The 22,813-nt window shown below is 42.1% G+C and overlaps 1 long non-coding RNA gene across 3 annotated transcripts in view; it reads left to right on the plus strand.

Annotated features, from left to right (window-relative positions):
• Positions 1 to 22,813, plus strand: part of LOC128702208 (uncharacterized) — a 126,715-nt gene that overhangs the window by 3,196 nt on the left and 100,706 nt on the right. The window contains exon 1 of one of the 3 annotated variants that reach the window (XR_011394333.1): positions 1,981 to 2,564. The exons of 1 other annotated variant lie outside the window; for it this stretch is intronic. This is a non-coding gene — a long non-coding RNA (uncharacterized lncRNA). Of the gene's footprint in view, positions 1 to 1,980; positions 2,565 to 22,813 lie in introns of those variants that run through there. One more of the 3 variants, XR_011394332.1, reaches the window with a different exon arrangement.

Consider the following 22,813-nt stretch of genomic DNA (forward strand, 5'->3'; position numbering starts at 1 on the left):
GTTCGTTGGTGGTGCATGAGAGCTTATTGGAAGTTGAATAAGGGTCTCATTCTGCGAGGACGTAATAGTGGGGTTTCCGAGTTGATGGGAGGTAAGCAAATATAATACAGGAGTAATGATGGCTTAAAAGTGTTAGTGAGAAGAGGTGGTGGAGCCTTCGATACACAGGTTTTTTGTTTGGGTTGGTAAGAGGTAAGGGCTATTAAATTATTATGAGTATCGGATGCGTCAATATTATCCAGAAGAGGGGCTTGTAAAGGGTGTATCGAATGGATAACATCGAGGGTTTTAATCCACGATATGCATAATGAGTGGTGTGAATGGGTGAGTGGCTGTAGTCTGCGGCGGCGATGTTATTGTGTGAAGTTTAGATGACAGGGGCAGCATAAGTACCCACCTATATGCGATTGCAGGGGTCGATTCACAGCTCCTGGCCCCGCCTCTTTGGCTCCAAGAGCCTTATCTTACAGCTGTGTATGGATTCTCTCCTTCACTCTCCAGATTGTTCTACTTCCTGGCAGCTCTAAGGCTGAAGAAATACTTCCTGACATCCCCATGACTCCTCTGAGTTTTCAATTTCCAGGTGTGCTATCTTGTTCCTGTATCCCATCTCTGAAACATTTTGCCCCTGCTCGCCTTGTCAATTCCTCTCAGTATTTTGTACGTCGTTATCATATCCCCTCTATCCCTCCTGTCCTCCAGTGTTATCAGGTTGAGTTCCCTCTCCTCATAGGACATACCCTTTAGCTCCGGGACTAGTCTTGTTACAAACCTCTGCACTTTCTCTTATTTTCTGACGTGCTTGACCACGTGTAATGGTGACTTTAGAAGGATTCATGGCAGGTCAGGTTCTGGAAACTCCCGAAGCTATGGGGGTATACAAGAACAGGTGGAAAGGGAGTGACAGGAGGGACTGGAGTTTACCTGGAGAGGGTTCCGGGGGTCAACGCCCCCGCGGCCCGGTCTGTGACCAGGCCTCCTGGTGGATCAGAGCCTGATCAACCAGGCTGTTACTGCTGGCTGCACGCAAACCAACGTACGAGCCACAGCCCGGCTGGTCAGGAACCGACTTTAGGTGCTTGTCCAGTGCCAGCTTGAAGACTGCCAGGGGTCTGTTGGTAATCCCCCTTATGTATGCTGGGAGGCAGTTGAACAGTCTCAGGCCCCTGACACTTATTGTATGGTCTCTTAACGTGATAGTGACACCTCTGCTTTTCATTGGGGGGATGTTGCATCGTCTGCCAAGTCTTTTGCTTTCGTAGTGAGTGATTTTCGTGTGCAAGTTCGGTACTAGTTCCTCTAGGATTTTCCAGGTGTATATAATCATGTATCTCTCCCTCCTGCGTTCCAGGGAATACAGGTTTAGGAACCTGTCTGAGGTCTGTACTGGAATTCGTTGTAATTTGGGTGACAGGGAGGCGCTATTGAGGAGGAAAAGGGTTTTCGAACGATGTCGGCGATGACAGCTGTATTGTCGTAATTCATTCGTAATGAACGCGTCAGATTTAAGAGGATGTTTATTTTTTCTTACAGCGCTGTATGACCCTTACAGATTTAGCGGTTGGTTATGATTATCATAATAATACTTCTTTCTTAAAGGTTAGTTTGAGAGTACAGGAATACTTTTTACTCCTTTATATATCTTTAGTTTGTTGAGTTTACAGGTTAAGAGGTGTTATCCTACCTCATCCCATTCAAAGCTCGACACTGGCTAAAGTAAACTATCACCCCCTTCCTTCATCCCTTAGATGCGGCTCCATATAGTCGGCTAACAACTAGGTACCAATATATTGCTAGGTGAACAAATGCAGCAGATGTAAGATCTGCGCAACACTTCACCCGCCCCAAGACTGAACCCTGGTTCGAACCCACTATACAGATTCAGGCCATAAACAACTCGTTACAAAACTCGTCCTTATAAAGAGCAGCAATTATTGAGAAGAATAAATAATAAGACTGAAATTATGAGAAGTTGGAACTGGTAACACTGGAATTTAAGTTTAGATTCACCGAGAATGTAGAATAGTCACAGTTATATACGTGTGTCACAAGTAAGAGTCGCAGAAATGAAGCCAATAGAGTTGAAAAGTCACTAGGGTAGCCAGTACTCACTTGGCTGTGCTTGTAGAGGGGTGATTTATAGCTCTTGGTTACTATTTTAGTGTTTATTTTTGTTTTAATATATAAAAGGTGTTTATACAAATCCCAGCACTATAACCAACAAGAGTTTTGTGTTTATAACTGTAATAAAAGAAATATATTTTTAAATTGAAAATATAAACACATGGTTGTGAATGTTTTTGTGAACCCACATTACATTTCAGACAAAAGTGACATGAATAAATAAATATTACAAGAGATTTTGTTTGTTGCTCTAGCTATCGAAATGTTAGTGCTTGAAGGTTACGGAAAATATTGGGCACATCACTACAGGCGAGGGAATCTCCCTGTTGGACACAAATCTTTTACACCTTCACTGAACAAATCATCAGATTGTAGCAGGACGGAATTATCGGACTTACAGGGAAAGTAGACTTTTCTCCACATATCTCACTAGATTGAAGGTATTTAGTTATTATCTTTAATGTTATTAGCTTAAATTTTATAAGAAAATTGGTTTTGTATCTTTAATATTGTTAAAATTTCATTTGTTGATCACTTTTACTAGATTATATTTCCTCTTCTCTCCAACATATTCGCACACACGCACACTAACCTGAGTCTCGATCTTAAAAGCTTTTTTACGCAGATTTTTTTTTTCGTCTCCCTGTCCTTATAGTTTGTAGATACGTCTTTATGGTTCCGTATCAGATACATTCTTTCACTCCAGGAATATGCAGTCAACCCGCCTTTCTCTTTCTTGCTTTATCTCCAGTATGTTCACATTCTGAAATAAGTTATCTTTCTTCCGGTAATGCAGTTTGAGATTTATATTAGCCTCTTTGTGTCCGAAGTGGGTAAGGCTGTCACGTGTAAAAACAAAAAGTCACAAATGTAACACAAATTAGGTTGATAAAGCGTTCCGTGACCTAAACTTTTCAAGATGGACCCACCCCCCTCATGGGAGGTTCTTTGACGCTGGTGAGGGGCTCTTGATCTAGGGAATTGGATCTGTATTCCAGTTCCCTGATTTGAGTCTTGAATGCCTTCCATCCTCCCCCGCTCCACAGACGCTCCCAAGAATGATAATAATGTTGATAAATTAGACACATGTGCAACTCTTGGGTATCTTTATTGAGGAAACGTGTCGCCACTGTGTGGCGAAACGTTTCCTCAATAAAGGTACCCAAGAGTTGCACATGTGTCTAATTTATCAACATGTCGGTTCTCTGAACCATTCATCAACAAATAATAATAATAATAATAATAATAATAATAATAATATAATATAATAATAAAGACGGAATTAAATAGCTCAAGACGGAACTAAATAGCCTCCTCAAGTCAGTTCCTGATCAACAGAGCTGTTGTGCACACACTGGAATAGGGACGATGGGTATCATCAGTCTGATCGTTCAGGCCACTAACCAGTAAGCCTGGTCTGGGACAGGGCCGAGGGGGGGAACCGATGAACCCTATTACAGTGTCGCGTTTCATGGATTGAATGAAAGCTCAAATTAGTGAAACGTTATCCAAATAAAGATGTATTCTGCATACTTGTCTTTGTCCGCTTGTCTGGGTAACATCCTCCAACTAGCTTGTTGATAATTTCAAATGGTTCCGGGACATCAGAGGTTAATAAATGGTTGAGATATATTACAAGTTAATAAATGGTCGAGATATATTGCAGGTTAATAAATGGTTGAGATATATTGCAGGTTAATAAATGGTTGAGATGTATTACAGGTTAATGGGTAAGAGATTACAGGATAATTAATGATTGAGGGATTTTACAATTAATAAGTGATATTACAGGTTGCTGAGAGAGAGATTCTAGGTTAATAGGCGAATGATATTCCAAGCTAATGGGTGAGTGATATTACAGGTTAATGGGTGATATTACAGTGGGTGAGTGGTATTACAGGTTAATGGGTGAGTGTTATTACAGGTTAATGGGTGATATTATTACATTTTAATGGGCGAGTGATGTTTTTTTCTGAAAAGGAAGCTTCGTCTTTATTGTGTTCCATGAAATAACTGCAGTGTGTCTCATAATCAGAAGTTTAGTGTTTGACTATTGGGTTACCTTAGATTAAATATACATAGTGTAATTTTTCTGTACCGGTGACATCTGCGTTCCCTCCAAGCCGTGTTTCCAAGACCTTTTTAGGAAGTCTGGGCTAACACCCAGGTACCTACTTATTTCTAGGTATACAGGGGCAGCAGATAGAAAGTAATATGCCCATTTCAGTCGTTAGGGATCGATTCTGGGCTCCTCAATATGTCAACATTGTCTGCATCGCTCTTGGGCCGTGTAGACCCCCTTGCCTGATGCTCCTCAAACCTGACAGCAGTGGTACGAGGTGGTGGTGTTATGTCTCTGTTGACACTGCTGGAAAATTACTGGTGTTAAGATAGCGGTTTGTCATCGCAGACGCATTAATACTATTGGTATTGAACTGCTTCGAGGTGCGATTACACCTAGTTCAGCTCAGATACTCTTACCCAAGATAATCAGGGAGACATATGGCATTCAAGACGGTGAATTGTATGGGGTAGCGTTGAATTGAGCGCATAGAATATTTGTGAAACTGCTTGCTGCCACAGTTTATGAATCGGTGGTTACGCGCTTTCAAGATGTGTTTTGACGTTACGCCTGCTCTGCGTGTGAGACTGGTGGACGTGTCTCGATATTATACCTGGATAAAGTTGCGGAATGTCCCCTTTGAGGCGAACGAAGCTGACATCAGAAACGTCTTTGAGAAATATGGGACCGTGCATTCTGCCCAGCAGGGTAAGTGGTTGATGGGTGCCTACGAAGGTATGCCGGAAGGTACTTTCAGCCTTAAAATGACGTTGCGGCAACCCATACCATCATACGTGTATCTTCAAGATTTTAGGACACAGGTAATGGTTTTATATCCTGGACAACGGCGTACGTGTCACATTTGTGGAGAGTATGACCACATAGCGGCGGCATGCGAGAACAGACGCGTGACCAAACCTGTGCAAGAAGAGGTAGCCCCGGTCACACGTGGTGAAGGTGCGCATCGATCATCAGAGGAAGGGCGTGGTTGTTTGTGGAGTGAGATGGAACAGGCTTTTCGAAATGAGAGTGAGTTTTCCCCTCAGCTCCCTGCGAGTCGTTGCCGATACCATCTGCTGGACTGGTACCCCGAAATGGTGTTAAATATAGGGGAGGAATTGGACGAAGTTTTAAAGACCTTGTCACCACCTGTGGTGGAAGCTCCGTCTACGAATGACGTAGCTGGAGACTTTTTGAGTCCAGATTGTAAACAATATGAGACTCAGCGGAATGACGATGAGACTGAGACATCGGGGGGACTTCATACCTCATTGTAAAGTGGATGTTGAGGTACACCGTGAGGCTTCCTCAGACCTTGACATGGAGGATAAGAACGTTACGAGGAAACGAGCAGCTACGTCAGATTCAGATGGCGTACTGACGCCAGCACAGAGGACTGGGAAGAAAACTGAGAGGATGGGAGAGGGGAGGGATGGAGAGGGGGGGGTCATATGGGACGCCATCGCAAGAAGGGAGGCGAATGGGAAGGTACTGTAAAGAAAACCCATAGAAATAACAATTCAAGTGGTGAAAAACGAGAGGAGAAGAGGCAAGGGTGGAAAATATAACAGGCCTTAGCTAAGTGTATGACTGGTAATGTTAACGGTTTATGTACTAGACTAAAGAGAGATTGGTTAAACAATTTTCTTAGCAAACGGAGTTGATGTTATGTTCCTTCAAGAACACAATTTCAAAGAGGAGGAAGTGTTGGAGGTTGCAGGTTATAAAGTACTGACCCTGCCAACTATCCGTTTGAAAGGTGATGTGGGTCTTTTAATAAAAGAGACGAGCCCGTTTGTATTGCAGAGATTTTGAGGGTGTTGCAGAGATGTGAGGGGTGGGGGGAGGGCGTTGAGAGTGGATGGAATTTGGATGGGAAAGCGTGTATCTTTAGTAAGTGTGTACGCCCCTGCGGAGAATAGCACGAAGGTACGAAAGGATTTTGTGTGTGAGGACTTTGTTTATTTTTTGCGTGCACTTCCGGAAGTGGCGATAGTGGGGGGTGACGTCAGGGCGGCTGACGTCGAACCCAAAGGGGTTGGGCATATGTCTGCACCTCTCAGAGATTTGTTGAGGGATGTTAAGTTACGTGATGTGTTTGGGGGAGGGGTGTGGGAAACGGAACATACTTTTATCAGAAGGGGATATGCTGCAAGGTTGGACAGTGTATATTTCTCAAGGAGTAGTTGCAAAGACTTTTAATACGGTCGAGACGGTCTTGTCAGATCATAGGGCAGTAGAAGTGGAGGTAGGGTGGGAGGGGATGGCGGAAATTTATCGGCCTTATTGGAAATTAAATATTAGTGTGTTAAGTGATGACGAGGGTTTAGAGGGTTTTTCTATGCTGTGGAAAGAGCTTTCAAGGGAAGCTCAGGAGGTAGAAGACATTGTAACGTGGTGGGACTCGGTAGCAAAAGAAAGGATAAAATCCTTTTACGTGAGGGAGGGCAAACGTATAAACACTCTAAAATATGGACTAGTGAATTATTTAGAGGTTCGATTAAGAGGTTGTTATGGGCAGGGAAAGGTTGGTGGTGTTTACCCCATGGACGAGATTGTAGACATAAAAGAGAGCTTGCGAACGTTGCATAATGAGCGGTTTCAAGCAGTGCGGATGCAAGCAGGATTAGAAGAAGTTTTGTGGGGAGACAAGCCATCCGCGTGTGTGTTGCGGCAGCAAAAGCAAAAGCAGGCGCTGATGGCAATCCCGAGCTTGGAGGTACATGAGACGATGGGAATCCATAGAGCAGGTCAAATGATAAGAAACACGAAAGCTGTGAGTGCATATGTGGTATAAAAAATACTGGACTAGTAGTGATGTGGATGAAGTGGAATTAAATAGGGTGTGCACATATGCCAAGTGCAATTTGGGTCATGGTGATAGGAAGGCTTTGGGTGGGGATATTACTGAGGAGGAAATTGAAATTGCTTTACACGGAATGAGAAAGGGCAAAGCCCCGGGTATTGATGCTTTACCGGTGGAATTTTATTTACAGCATTGGGCGTTGATTGGGAAGTTCATGGTAAGATTATTAAATTGTATGAAGGAGAAGGGTACGTTAGGGAATAAGCAGAATACAGCAATTGTGGTGCTGGTCCCGAAAGGCAAAGGGCAGCCAGGTTATGTGGATAATACGACTGTTTTGGTGTGTGAACGGATGTCTATGAAAGTGTTGGAAGATGTTGTGCGTGTGTTTGAACGTGCCACGGGTATGAAGGTAAATAGTGAAAAGTCAATGATCATGGGGTTGGGGACCTGGAAAGGGGCAGGAATGGTGAGCTGTAACGTGGTTAACACGACTGCGATGTCATTAAAGATTTATGGTATTATTTATAGAGACGATTTGGATGTGGCGCGGGAGGAAAATTCAGTAAGGACTTTGGAAAAGGTCATTGGTCGTCTGGGTGTTTTGAGGCCCCAACATCTCACTCTGGCCCAACGTGTGATCGTTGTTAACGTTTTATTGTATAGTAAGGTGTGGCACGTTGCGGCTGTATTCCCGATTAAAGGGACAGCGATCAATGGAATATTGAGACGAGTATTTACCTTTTTGTGGGGATCGAGGTGTGATTGGTTAAAACGTGAGGTTATGTTACCTGTCCGTCGAGGAGGTTTGGGATTGTTGGACTTAAAGCGTAGGGTAAAATGTGTTTTTCTAAAGTGGGAGGTTTGGCGTGTGGGTGTGATGGCGGGAAATATGGAATAGGTATATATGAGGTTGAAAAAGTGGTATGGGGGAATGGAATTTAGGGAATGTGAGATTGTACTACGGGCTTTGTTGATGGTAAGGGAACGGAAAAACATTCGCATAAGGGTTTTAAGTAGGTTACTGGGGGGTACGTGTGCAGCTCCAGTAGGTTTGTTCCCCATGTACTCGTGGGAAAATATTTGGCTCAGATTTAGTAAGCTGAAATTACGGCCTAGGGTGCGTGAAGTCATGTTCCGTTTTTTACATGGTATATTGCCGTCAGGGGCAATACTACGATCCAGAAGAGTCGTGGAAAGTGGCGGGTGTGGGTTTTGTGGCGGAGAAGACACGGCTTTTCATGTTGTCTATTTTTGCGAAGTTTTAGATGTCAGGGGTTGGTTACCTGTCCAACAGAAAGTCGTCTGTGTTGTTCCAGGGACATAGAAGTGTAACTAAAGATTTTGAATTAGGAACCCCACAGGGAACCACAGTGGAACCACAGTCGATGGCCTCCACTCCAAACCAACAGATACAGATACTAATGCCGGAAAAAAAATCCCCCCCCCCCAGTACCAACAATACCACCAGTCTGATAACATTCTTCTTTGCAAATATACAGGGTCTAAAGCCAGCAACAAACAACAAAATACCTTTCATCCGTGGACTGCTTGCAGAGGCAAAGGCAATGTTCGCGGCTTTCACTGAGACCCACATAAAGGATCACTTGGACAACGAAATATGAATCCCAGGTTACAACCTATACAGATGTGACAGAGTGAACAGGCAAAAGGGGGGAGTTGGCCTGTACATTGCAGAGTCACTTGTTTGCACAGAACTGCTAAATGCCTCAAATGATGTAGTGGAAGTTTTAGCAGTAAAGGTCGAGAACCAAAACCTAGTCATTGTGGTAGTCTACAAGCCTCCGGATGCAACATCCCAGCAATTCCAGGAACAGCTGTTAAAAATTGACCACTGTCTGGAAAACCTTCCAGCTCCTGCACCCAACATCTTGCTCCTGGGGGATTTCAACTTAAGGCACCTAAAATGGAGGAATATAGCAAATAATATTGTTGCAGTAATAACACCAGGAGGCAGCTCTGATGAAAACTCACACTCACGCGAGCTTTTAAATCTCTGCACAAAATTCAATTTAAACCAGCAAATAATAGAGCCTACTAGACTGGAGAATACACTAGACCTCATCTTCACTAACAATGATGATCTGATAAGAAATGTCACCATATCAAAAACAATATTCTCAGATCACAACATAATTGAGGTTCAGTCATGTATGCGCGGAGCCCCAGACCGACATAATGAGATTAGTCACGAGGGAGCATTCACCAAATTCAACTTCAATAACAAAAACATAAAGTGGGACCAAGTAAACCAAGTCCTAACCGATATAAGCTGGGAAGATATACTAAGCAACACAGACCCCAACTTATGCCTAGAACAGATTAACTCGGTGGCACTCGATGTATGCACAAGGCTTATTCCTCTAAGAAAAAGGAGGAGTAGATGTAAAACAGAAAGAGACAGGCGCTCCCTTTACAGGCGACGGACAAGAATAACAGAGTGGCTAAAAGAGGTCAATATATCTGAAATGCGTAGGGAGACACTGGTCAGAGAAATAGCAAGCATCGAACTTAAGCTAAAAGAATCCTTTAGGAGTCAGGAATCGCGGGAAGAACTAAAAGCCATAAATGAAATAGAAAGAAACCCAAAGTATTTCTTCTCCTATGCCAAATCAAAATCGAGAACAACGTCCAGTATTGGGCCCCTACTTAAACAAGATGGGTCCTACACAGATGACAGCAAGGAAATGAATGAGCTACTCAAGTCCCAATATGACTCAGTTTTTAGCAAGCCGCTAACCAGACTGAGAGTCGAAGATCAAAATGAATTTTTTATGAGAGAGCCACAAAATTTGATTAACACAAGCCTATCCGATGTTATCCTGACGCCAAATGACTTCGAACAGGCGATAAATGACATGCCCATGCACTCTGCCCCAGGGCCAGACTCATGGAACTCTGTGTTCATCAAGAACTGCAAGAAGCCCCTATCACGAGCCTTTTCCATCCTATGGAGAGGGAGCATGGACACGGGGGTCGTCCCACAGTTACTAAAAACAACAGACATAGCCCCACTCCACAAAGGGGGCAGTAAAGCAATAGCAAAGAACTACAGACCCATATCATAAAAATCTTTGAAAGGGTCCTAAGAAGCAAGATCACCACCCATCTAGAAACCCATCAGTTACACAACCCAGGGCAACATGGGTTTAGAACAGGTCGCTCCTGTCTGTCTCAACTATTGGATCACTACGACAAGGTCCTAAATGCACTAGAAGACAAAAAGAATGCAGATGTAATATATACAGACTTTGCAAAAGCCTTCGACAAGTGTGACCATGGCGTAATAGCGCACAAAATGCGTGCTAAAGGAATAACAGGAAAAGTCGGTCGATGGATCTATAATTTCCTCACTAACAGAACACAGAGAGTAGTCGTCAACAGAGTAAAGTCCGAGGCAGCTACGGTGAAAAGCTCTGTTCCACAAGGCACAATACTCGCTCCCATCTTGTTCCTCATCCTCATATCCGACATAGACAAGGATGTCAGCCACAGCACCGTGTCTTCCTTTGCAGATGACACCCGAATCTGCATGACAGTGTCTTCCATTGCAGACACTGCAAAGCTCCAGGCGGACATCAACCAAATCTTTCAGTGGGCTGCAGAAAACAATATGAAGTTCAACGATGAGAAATTTCAATTACTCAGATATGGTAAACATGAGGAAATTAAATCTTCATCAGAGTACAAAACAAATTCTGGCCACAAAATAGAGCGAAACACCAACGTCAAAGACCTGGGAGTGATCATGTCGGAGGATCTCACCTTCAAGGACCATAACATTGTATCAATCGCATCTGCTAGAAAAATGACAGGATGGATAATGAGAACCTTCAAAACTAGGGAGGCCAAGCCCATGATGACACTCTTCAGGTCACTTGTTCTATCTAGGCTGGAATATTGCTGCACACTAACAGCACCTTTCAAGGCAGGTGAAATTGCCGACCTAGAAAATGTACAGAGAACTTTCACGGCGCGCATAACGGAGATAAAACACCTCAATTATTGGGAGCGCTTGAGGTTCCTAAACCTGTATTCCCTGGAACGCAGGAGGGAGAGATACATGATTATATACACCTGGAAAATCCTAGAGGGACTAGTACCGAACTTGCACACGAAAATCACTCACTACGAAAGCAAAAGACTTGGCAGACGATGCACCATCCCCCCAATGAAAAGCAGGGGTGTCACTAGCACGTTAAGAGACCATACAATAAGTGTCAGGGGCCCGAGACTGTTCAACTGGCTCCCAGCACACATAAGGGGGATTACCAACAGACCCCTGGCAGTCTTCAAGCTGGCACTGGACAAGCACCTAAAGTCAGTTCCGGATCAGCCGGGCTGTGGCTCGTACGTTGGTTTGCGTGCAGCCAGCAGCAACAGCCTGGTTGATCAGGCTCTGATCCACCAGGAGGCCTGGTCACAGACCGGGCCGCGGGGGCGTTGACCCCCGGAACTCTCTCCAGGCAAACTCCAGGTAAACTCCAGGGAGGTGTGCTTAGTCCCACCCTTTTCAACATTTTGATTAATGCCTTACTTAATGCCATGCCTAGCCAGCCCCATCATTATATGGTTAGTTTTGCTGATGACATAATGATTCACACTACCGATTCTCCAACACCCAAAACATTCTTAATCATGTACTAGCCTCGTGTCAGGACCTGGGGTTAATAATCTCAGGGGATAAAACCGAGATACTCAACAGGCGTCCTCCTCGGCAGAGAGGCACAGTTCGTCAGATCCAGTTGCGTGATGGGTCTCTTCTAGAATATGTAAGCAGATACAGGTATCTAGGCTTTGAGGTTCCACTACTTGGACCTGTTGTAACGAGACTTTGTCGCCAATACAAAGAAAGGCTGAGAGCACTTAGAGTTGTGGCAGGTTTTCATCCCAGGTATGGTGCTAATGTTAAAATTGTGAAAATGATGTATCTTGCTTATATTAGATCATTGGTTAATTATGCGGCGCCACTACTTGCACTCGTGTCTGACTGGAAGCTTGGAGGGCTGGAAAAACTGCAAAACGAAGCAATGAGGATCATCCTAGGATGCCCTCGTACTGCCAAACTCACCTAGTTGAGATTGCAGGGGTCGAGTCCAAGCTCCTGGGTGTGTGTGCGCGCGTGTTTGTGTGTGTTTGTGTGTGTGTGTGTGTGTGTATGAGTGTGTGTGTGTATGAGTGTGTGTGTATGAGTTTGTGTATGTGTGTGTGTGTTTGTGTGTGTGTGTGTGTGACTCAACAATCAATATTTGCACCAATAACTCACTACAGTTGTGACCGGGTGTGGAAGTGTGAATTGCTCATTACTCTAAAATTTGTTCATGATTGTAGCCATGTATAAACGCAAGTAACCATTCTTACAGTATTCATTACCTTTGTAACTTGTGAGTTCATTACCTTGTACCTAGTTCAGCCATCAAAACTTTGGGGCCCAGTCCCTGGACCCATTGTGTACCTCTATAATCTGTTAATACCTTTGTAACTTGTCATGATTGTGACTAGACCTACCTGGAGTTCATTACCTTTGTAAATTGTGAGTTCATTACCTTTGTAAATTGTGAATTCATTACCTCTGTAACTTGCTCAGCCATCAAAACTTTGAGGCCCAGTCCCTGGACCCATTATGTACCTCTGTAATCTTTTGACTACCGCCCACAGGATGGGTATGGGGTGCATAATAAACATATTAAACTTAACTTAACTGCCAAAATTTTAAATATGCGGAAAGAACTTAATATTCCAAGCATTAGAGATCGTGTTACTGAAAGAAATATCCTTATTGGGGTCAATATGCTTAGGCTAGCCCATTCAAACCCTTGCACAGAAGCCCTCCAAACTTTCCTCAGCACTGGTGAACATCCTTCCAGATGGATCGAAAAAACTGGAACCGACCTCCGCATGAACCAGCTACATGTAATAGGAATAAGAAGATGAGAGACAGAGTGTGCTTCCCTGGAGCTGGTGTTGGGGACATTGTCAACAGGCTGGATAATATCACGTCAGGTAATGGGAACAAGCCCATTATCTGTCTCAGTGCTGGTGGAAATGATATTGGGAAGGGTAGGAGAGAAGAGCTGCTAGATAAGTACAGGTCAGCTATAGATTTCATTAAGTCTAAGGGAGGGATCCCAATCATATGTAGCATCTTGCCTAGAAGGGGAGTAGGAAATGAATGGTTGTCTAGGGCAATTGGTGTAAATTGCTGGCTAGACAGATACTGCAAGGAACTTGCAATCCCATTCATTGACAACTGGAACAACTTTTATGGCAAACATGATATGTATGCAAGGGATGGGGTACATCTCTCTGGGGCTGGGGTGGTAGCACTTGCAGACTCGATTGAGAAGGCCATTGGTGAAATGCCTATGATTTTAAACTGATGGAAGATAGAGGTATGGGTGTGTGTGGGAAACAAGCAGGTTGCAACACTTGGGTTGGAAACAGTAAATGTATAAAAGGCATTCAGCATGAAGTTATAAATAAAGACAATAGATCAGGTCGGCAAACAAAGGGGGACAGCAGAGGGCAGCAAGGGACTAGCTCCCTTAAGGTTTACTATACTAATAGCAGGAGTGTAAGAAATAAGATAGATGAGCTAAGATTAATTGCAAGTGCAGGAAACATAGATATTATTGCTATAACAGAGACCTGGCTTAATCTGAAAGATAGAGAGATGCCCTCTGAATGTCACATACAAGGCTATAAATTATTCCACACTGACAGGGTCAACAGGAAAGGTGGTGGAGTAGCGATGTATGTCAGAGACAATTTAAATTGTTGTGTTAGACAAGATATTAAATTAGAAGCGTCAGCCACTGAATCTGTTTGGTTACAGCTTCTCGAGGGCCGAGAAAAACTAATTTTGGGTGTGATTTACAGGGCCCCAAATCTTGATAGGGAGTGCAGTAAACTTCTATGGGACGAAATTCGTAAGGCATCTACATACGAAAATGTTGTGCTAATGGGAGATTTCAACTATAGACAGATTGACTGGAGCAATTTGACAGGAAATTTAGAGTCAGGTGACTTTCTTGATACGATCCAGGATTGTTTTTTAAAACAGTTTGTGACAGAGCCAACTAGGGGTAATAACCTCCTTGACTTGGTTCTTGCCAGTAGGGAAACACTAATTAATAATCTTGAGGTTAATGATGAGCTTGGGGAAAGTGATCACAAATCACTCAGTTTTAATATATCATGGAATTCCCCTAATAATGGTAATCAAGTCTCCGTCCCTGACTTTCGCTTGGCTGATTTCATAGGACTGAAAAATTACTTAGGTGGGCTGAACTGGAATGACCTGACTAAGGGTCAGGTAGGTGGTGATGGTTGCCGATATGATGCTTTCCAGGGCATAGTTCTAGCTGCTCAGTCAAATTATGTTCCAAATAGGGAAATCAGATCAAACAAAAATGATCCTAAATGGATGAACAATAGATTAAAATATCTGATTGGTCAAAAGAGAGGCATATATAGGCAAATCAAAAGAGGAGAGGGGCAATTGAGAAATCGATATATTCAGTTAAAGAGAGAAATAAAAAAGGGAATTAGAAAAGCAAAAAGAGATTATGAGGTTAAAGTTGCAAGAGAATCGAAGGCTAACCCAAAAGGATTCTTTCAGGTATACAGAAGTAAGATCAGGGACAAGATAGGCCCACTCAAAAGTTCCTCGGGTCAGCTCACTGACAGTGATAAGGAAATGTGTAGAATTTTTAACGCATACTTCCTCTCAGTTTTTACACAGGAGGATACCAGCGATATTCCAGTAATGATAAATTATGTAGAACAGGACGATAATAAACTGTGCACTATTAGGGTCACAAGTGACATGGTCCTTAGGCAAATAGATAAATTAAAACCTAACAAATCCCCAGGCCCTGATGAACTGTATGCAAGGGTTCTAAAGGAATGTAAAGAGGAGCTTAGCACACCTTTGGCTAATCTTTTCAACATATCACTACAAACTGGCATGGTGCCAGATAAGTGGAAAATGGCAAATGTGATACCTATTTTCAAAACAGGTGACAGGTCCTTAGCTTCGAACTATAGACCAATAAGCCTAACCTCCATAGTGGGAAAATTTATGGAATCAATAATTGCCGAGGCAGTTCGTAGCCACCTTGAAAAGCATAAATTAATCAACGAATCTCAGCATGGTTTTACAAAGGGGCGTTCCTGCCTAACGAATTTATTAACTTTTCACTAAGGTATTTGAGGAGGTAGATCATGGTAATGAATATGATATTGTGTATATGGACTTCAGTAAGGCTTTTGACAGGGTCCCACATCAGAGACTATTGAGGAAAATTAAAGCACATGGAATAGGAGGAGAAATTTTTTCCTGGATAGAGGCATGGTTGACAAATAGGCAGCAGAGAGTTTGCATAAATGGGGAGAAATCAGAGTGGGGAAGCGTCACGAGCGGTGTTCCACAGGGGTCAGTGTTGGGCCCCATGCTGTTCACAATCTACATAAACGACATAGATGAGGGCATAAAGAGCGACATCGGCAAGTTTGCCGATGACACCAAAATAGGCCGTCGAATTCATTCTGACGAGGACATTCGAGCACTCCAGGAAGATTTGAATAGACTGATGCAGTGGTCGGAGAAGTGGCAGATGCAGTTTAATATAGACAAATGCAAAGTTCTAAATGTTGGACAGGACAATAACCATGCCACATATAAACTAAATAATGTAGATCTTAATATTACGGATTGCGAAAAAGATTTAGGAGTTCTGGTTAGCAGTAATCTGAAACCAAGACAACAGTGCATAAGTGTTCGCAATAAAGCTAATAGAATCCTTGGCTTCATATCAAGAAGCATAAATAATAGGAGTCCTCAGGTTGTTCTTCAACTCTATACATCCTTGGTTAGGCCTCATTTAGATTATGCTGCACAGTTTTGGTCACCGTATTACAGAATGGATATAAATTCTCTGGAAAATGTACAAAGGAGGATGACAAAGTTGATCCCATGTATCAGAAACCTTCCCTATGAGGATAGACTAAGGGCCCTGAAACTGCACTCTCTAGAAAGACGTAGAATTAGGGGGGATATGATTGAGGTGTATAAATGGAAGACAGGAATAAATAAAGGGGATGTAAATAGTGTGCTGAAAATATCTAGCCTAGACAGGACTCGCAGCAATGGTTTTAAGTTGGAAAAATTCAGATTCAGGAAGGATATAGGAAAGTACTGGTTTGGTAATAGAGTTGTGGATGAGTGGAACAAACTCCCAAATACCGTTATAGAGGCCAGAACGTTGTGTAGCTTTAAAAATAGGTTGGATAAATACATGAGTAGATGTGGGTGGGTGTGAGTTAGACCTGATAGCTTGTGCTACCAGGTCGGTTGCCGTGTTCTTCCCTTAAGTCAATGTGACCTGACCTGACTAGGTTGGGTGCATTGGCTTAAAAGCCGGTAGGAGACTTGGACCTGCCTCGCATGGGCCAGTAGGCCTTCTGCAGTGTTCCTTCGTTCTTATGTTCTTATGATTTATATCAAGTTAGACAACAGAGACATTTCCCTGCTCCATGGGATATTACCCCATTCCAAACTACCATTCCTCCATTTCCCCCCAAAACTCTTCTTAAATCACAACCAAAGCTTCGTCTTGAAGCCAAACATGATGCATTAAGATGTATTGATAACTTAGTCACACAGAACACTCTTTCACAAATTATTTACGTCGATGGTTCTGTTCACGAGTCCATTGGTGCAGCTGGTAGTGCTGCTGTTGTCACACAGAGTGATGGCTCTCATAAAGAAATTGGAGCACGCATCAATAACTGGGCCTCTACCCTTCAAACAGAACTGTTTGCCATACTCCTTGCACTCAAATGTGTCCATGTATCTAAGGTTGACACTTTAATTGTAACTGATTCTCTGTCATCCATAAATGCTCTCAACTCATTAAGTATAAATTGTGGCATGCTTGTGTCAGAAGCCAGACATAGATATGGTAAGATTGTGGACAGTGGAGTCAGAGTGCACATTCTGTGGATTCCATCTCACATTGGTCTTCAGATGCATGATAGAACTGATAAATTGGCTAAGCTGTATGCTTTCAAAGAGGGAGTAGATTACAATCTTGGGTTGTCAGTTAGCAGTTTGAGAACAATAATACGAAAAGAACTTCAAATGAACTTTATTGACTTAAGACTTAGGGAGATTGACACAAGTTAGTCCATCTATCATCATTCCATCATGCAGGAGGAGCCACATGTCTATGGTGCATCCAACAAGATAAGCAGACTCTTGGATGTCACTACTGCTCGGCTCCGGCTGGGTTACAAGTATCTTTGGCAGGTTAAATTACCACCACCAGATTTAGACCAAACGAAATGTAAACTTTGCCAGATGGACTATTGTCACACCTTGCGTCATTATGTACTGGAGTGTGATCAAATTAATGAATTTAGAAACAACTCACTCAGAAATATTTAAGAACTGGCAAAGTATTTTATCCACAGTGGTATATTGCAGACCATTCTGGAGAAATACCCTGACTTTGCTAGCTGTAAATAAAGCATTACCACATGTGTGCATGTGTATGTGTGTGTGTGTGTGTGTGTGTGTGTGTGTGTGTGTGTGTGTGTGTGTGTGTGTGTGTGTGTGTGTGTGCGTGTGTGTGTGTGCGTGTGTGTGCGTGTGTGAGGGTGTGTGAAGGTGTGTGTGTGGGTGTGTGTGAGTGTGTGTGTGTGGGTGTTGGTGTGTGTGTGTGGGGGGGTGTGTGTGTGTGGGTGTGCGTCCTTGTGTGTATGCATATATTTGTACGCTCGTGTGCACATGTCCGTGCGTGCGCCCTCGTGTGTGTGTGTGTGCGCGCGCGCGCGCTAGTGTGGGTGTATGATCCACTTATTTGTATTTATAACTCATTACAATTGTGACCAGGTGTGGACGTATCAGTGGTTCATTACTTTGTAATTTGCTCATGACTGTAACCATGTATAGGAGTGAAGCTGATTCATTACCTCTGTAACTTGCCATGATTGTGACCAGATCTACCTGGAGTTCATTACCTTTGTAACTAGTTTAGCTATCATAACTTTGGGGTCCAGTCACTGGACCCATTATGTACCTTTGTAATCTTTTGACTACCGCCCACAGGATGGGTATGGGGTGCATAATAAAGATATTAAACTAAAGTGTGTGTGTGTGTGTGTGTGTGTGTGTGTGTGTGTGTGTGTGTGTGTGTGTGTGTGTGTGTGTGTGTGTGTGTGTGTGTGTGTGGTGTGTGTGACTCAACAATCAATATTTGCACCAATAACTCATTACAGTTGTGACCGGGTGTGGAAGTGTGAATTGCTCATTACTCTATAATTTGTTCATGATTGTAGCCATGTATAAACGTAAGTAACCATTCTACAGAATTCATTACCTTTGTAACTTGTGAGCTCATTACCTTTGTACCTAGTTCAGCTATCAAAACTTTGGGGGCCCAGTCCCTGGACCCATTACGTACCTCTGTAATCTGTAAATACCTTTGTAACTTGTCATGATTGTGACCAGACCTACCTGGAGTTCATTACCTTTGTAAATTGTGAGTTCATTACCTTTGTAAATTGTGAGTTCATTACTTTTGTAAATTGTGAGTTCATTACCTCTGTAACTTGCTCAGCTATCAAAACTTTGGAGTCCAGTCCCTGGACCAATTATGTACCTCTGTAATCTTTTGACTACCGCCCACAGGATGGGTATGGGGTGCATAATAAACATATTAAACTAACTAACTAAGGGGTTGGTTAGGTAGGGTGGTACAGAGGGTGGGGGGGGGAGAGGGGTGCAGGTCCTGCGCGCGTTAGTCTCGACATCGGTGGATTAGACCAGGAAGTTAGACGAGCTTTAGATTATATTATCGTGGATTACATTTATATTTCGTGGGTAATGAGGGGGAAAGGGGTAAGTGAGGTGAGAAGGCGTGTCCTTGCAATAACGTTTTATCGTACAATGTGTAGGAATAGGGAATTGTATGGGATGAGGTAGGATAAGGGTTTTTCGGACGGTTATAAAAGGCTAACTATTGAAAGCCTTGTGAATTTGTGAATAATATACGGGCATGCCGGGTAAGTTTCCGTGTAGGTCAGTGGGCAATAGCTGGCTCGTCTCTTGGGGGGGGTAAGTGTGAGTTGCGTGAATATGAGATTGGGCATGGATGTATTCTAGTTGTTATGGATGTGTGTTTGTTGATTCTGGAGTTAGGGTTACTTACTATGCCTTTTGTGTACAAAATGACAGTGGTGCCTTTACAGTATTTGTTATGTTTTTGAAGCTTTTCTTTTGTGTAAAGACTCGTTTTTTCTTGAGTCACAAGTTTTCTTAGTATTTTGTTTTTGATTGTGTTTTATAGGTCCAGATATTTGGGTTTACAAACCTGCATATATATATATATATATATATATATATATATATATATATATATATATATATATATATATATATATATATATATATATATATATATATATTTTTTATTATTATATTTTTTTTTATTATCACACTGGCCGATTCCCACCAAGGCAGGGTGGCCCGAAAAAGAAAAACTTTCACCATCATTCACTCCTTCACTGTCTTGCCAGAAGGGTGCTTTACACTACAGTTTTTAAACTGCAACATTAACACCCCTCCTTCAGAGTGCAGGCACTGTACTTCCCATCTCCAGGACTCAAGTCCGGCCTGCCGGTTTCCCTGAATCCCTTCATAAATGTTACTTTGCTCACACTCCAACAGCACGTCAAGTATTAAAAACCATTTGTCTCCATTCACTCCTATCAAACACGCTCATGCATGCCTGCTGGAAGTCCAAGCCCCTCGCACACAAAACCTCCTTTACCCCCTCCCTCCAACCTTTCCTAGGCCGACCCCTACCCCGCCTTCCTTCCACTACAGACTGATACACTCTTGAAGTCATTCTGTTTCGCTCCATTCTCTCTACATGTCCGAACCACCTCAACAACCCTTCCTCAGCCCTCTGGACAACAGTTTTGGTAATCCCGCACCTCCTCCTAACTTCCAAACTACGAATTCTCTGCATTATATTCACACCACACATTGCCCTCAGACATGACATCTCCACAGCCTCCAGCCTTCTCCTCGCTGCAACATTCATCACCCATGCTTCACACCCATATAAGAGCGTTGGTAAAACTATACTCTCATACATTCCCCTCTTTGCCTCCAAGGACAAAGTTCTTTGTCTCCACAGACTCCTAAGTGCACCACTCACTCTTTTTCCCTCATCAATTCTATGATTCACCTCATCTTTCATAGACCCATCCGCTGACACGTCCACTCCCAAATATCTGAATACGTTCACCTCCTCCATACTCTCTCCCTCCAATCTGATATTCAATCTTTCATCACCTAATCTTTTTGTTATCCTCATAACCTTACTCTTTCCTGTATTCACCTTTAATTTTCTTCTTTTGCACACCCTACCAAATTCATCCACCAATCTCTGCAACTTCTCTTCAGAATCTCCCAAGAGCACAGTGTCATCAGCAAAGAGCAGCTGTGACAACTCCCACTTTGTGTGTGATTCTTTATCTTTTAACTCCACGCCTCTTGCCAAGACCCTCGCATTTACTTCTCTTACAACCCCATCTATAAATATATTAAACAACCACGGTGACATCACACATCCTTGTCTAAGGCCTACTTTTACTGGGAAAAAATTTCCCTCTTTCCTACATACTCTAACTTGAGCCTCACTATATATATTTATATATATATATATATATATAGATATATATATATATATATATATATATATATATATATATATATATATATATATATATATATATGCATGTTTTATCCCTTCCCTGTTACTGTTCAATCTAGTCTGTGAGTCACCCAAATATTAAAGGGATATAACATGTGTACATTACCCTGAGTCGTCCAAATTTATCCTATAAATATTTCGTAATGTTGTGATTTTTGTTTGTGATTCAAACGTAGTTCATAGGTATCAAGATTGAAAACACACAGAATGGATGGAAATTGCTGACGATTAATATGATCGTCAATTTATATATTTATTATGTTAATGAATTTGTTAGAGTAAATCATTGAATTTGTGTCTAAGTTGGAATTTCTATAAACAATTGTATATTTTGTATGCAAATTACATAAACTATTGTTTAATCATTAATGTAACATGTTTGTATGATGTGAATGTAGCTTATAATGGATTTAGTGGGGTTTCCACCAATGTTATATTTGTTGCGCAAACAGTTATATCTTTTGGTATTGTGTGTTTCGTGAAACGTACGTATGCGTTTTATGGTGTTTGTCGTATATATCTGTTCGTATTAGTTACAAAGATTTTTTCTGGTATTTATGGTGTGAATCTTTGTGTACTCTATAGAATATGTATGGTGATGCTATTTAATTTTTAAGCAGCCTTGTATTTATGTTTTAAATAAAATATAAAAAAAAAGTCAGCTGGGAGAGCAACCAACCAAGAAATTGGTTAAATCGACATGCTAGTTTTGAAAAGATAAACTTTAATTCCTCATCCAATTGGCTTCAAACCTTCAATCCAGTAACTTGATAATGCAACTTCTGAGTGGTTTCATACTTAGTACTAGTGTATTATGGGATATTTATTTTATCTATGTAAGATAACAGTGTATATTCAGTTTGGCTTTAAATTTTTTAAAGCTTATTTTTTTTTTGTTGTTGGAAAATTTTAATATGCATAGGGCTGTGTATGTTCCAATTTGTTAGCTCTTATTAAAGAATTTGGAATATTAGTTTCCATGTGATAACTTGTGAATGTCTCTTCCTTGAAATCTTCAGCACTAATATTCAACTGCATTACAAACTTGTGCCACACTCTGCACTGTCTTTGATATGCAGCAAAGTACAGGGGACTAGGCTTATACAATACTGGGACACCTTTCTCGGATTGTGCAGGAACCGAAATACGTACATTGTTACACATTACTAATACAATAATGTATGTCCGGAGAATGCCTCTTTTGATCAACGTAAAGTTTCAGCACTGGCATATCTTAGGAGATTCTTATTGGACTGTGAAAGTGTAAATTTTATTTTAACCTTTAAAGCTGTGCATTGTTGGTACCTGTACCAAGCAGAATTGATATGGCTATAGACAGTTATGCGTCAAAGTATCATGCAAGTGTTTCATTGTCTCTGTAGTCCTTGATGTCCAGTGGAGCTGATAAAAACAATTTGTCAATAATGGGGCTGATAATTTCCCAACGTACTGTAGGTACCTGGAGGGTATTCCAGGGATCAACGCCCCCATGACCAGGCTTCCCAGTGGATCAGGGCCTGATCAATTAGGCTGTTACTGCTGGCCGCACGTACCTCAACATACGAACCACAGCCCGGATGATCCAGCACTGACTTTAGGTGTCTTTCCAGCTCCCTCTTGAAGACAACCAAAGGTCTATTGTTAATTCCCCATGTGGCTGGTGGGGAGGCTGTTGAACAGTCTTGGGGCCCTGGACAGTTATTGTGTTTTCTCTTAGTGACAAATGGCATCCCTACTTTTAATTGGGGGTATGTTGCATTGCCTGCCAAGTCTTTTGCTTTCATAGGGAATGATTTCTGTATGCAGATTAGGGAGCAGTCCCTCTAGGATTTTCCAGGTGTAGATTATGATGTATCTCTCTTGCCCGTGCTCCAGTGATTAACCCTTAAACTGTCCAAGCAGATCTACGATTACATGCGTAGTGCTCCAAAAGTAGATCTATGTTTTTTTTTTTTTACATATTTTCAAATAAAAAAAAAAGTAGGTCAAAGTTTTTTTTTTTACACTTTTTTC

Source organism: Cherax quadricarinatus, chromosome 83 (assembly GCF_038502225.1).
Source record: "Cherax quadricarinatus isolate ZL_2023a chromosome 83, ASM3850222v1, whole genome shotgun sequence".
NCBI lineage: Eukaryota > Metazoa > Arthropoda > Malacostraca > Decapoda > Parastacidae > Cherax > Cherax quadricarinatus.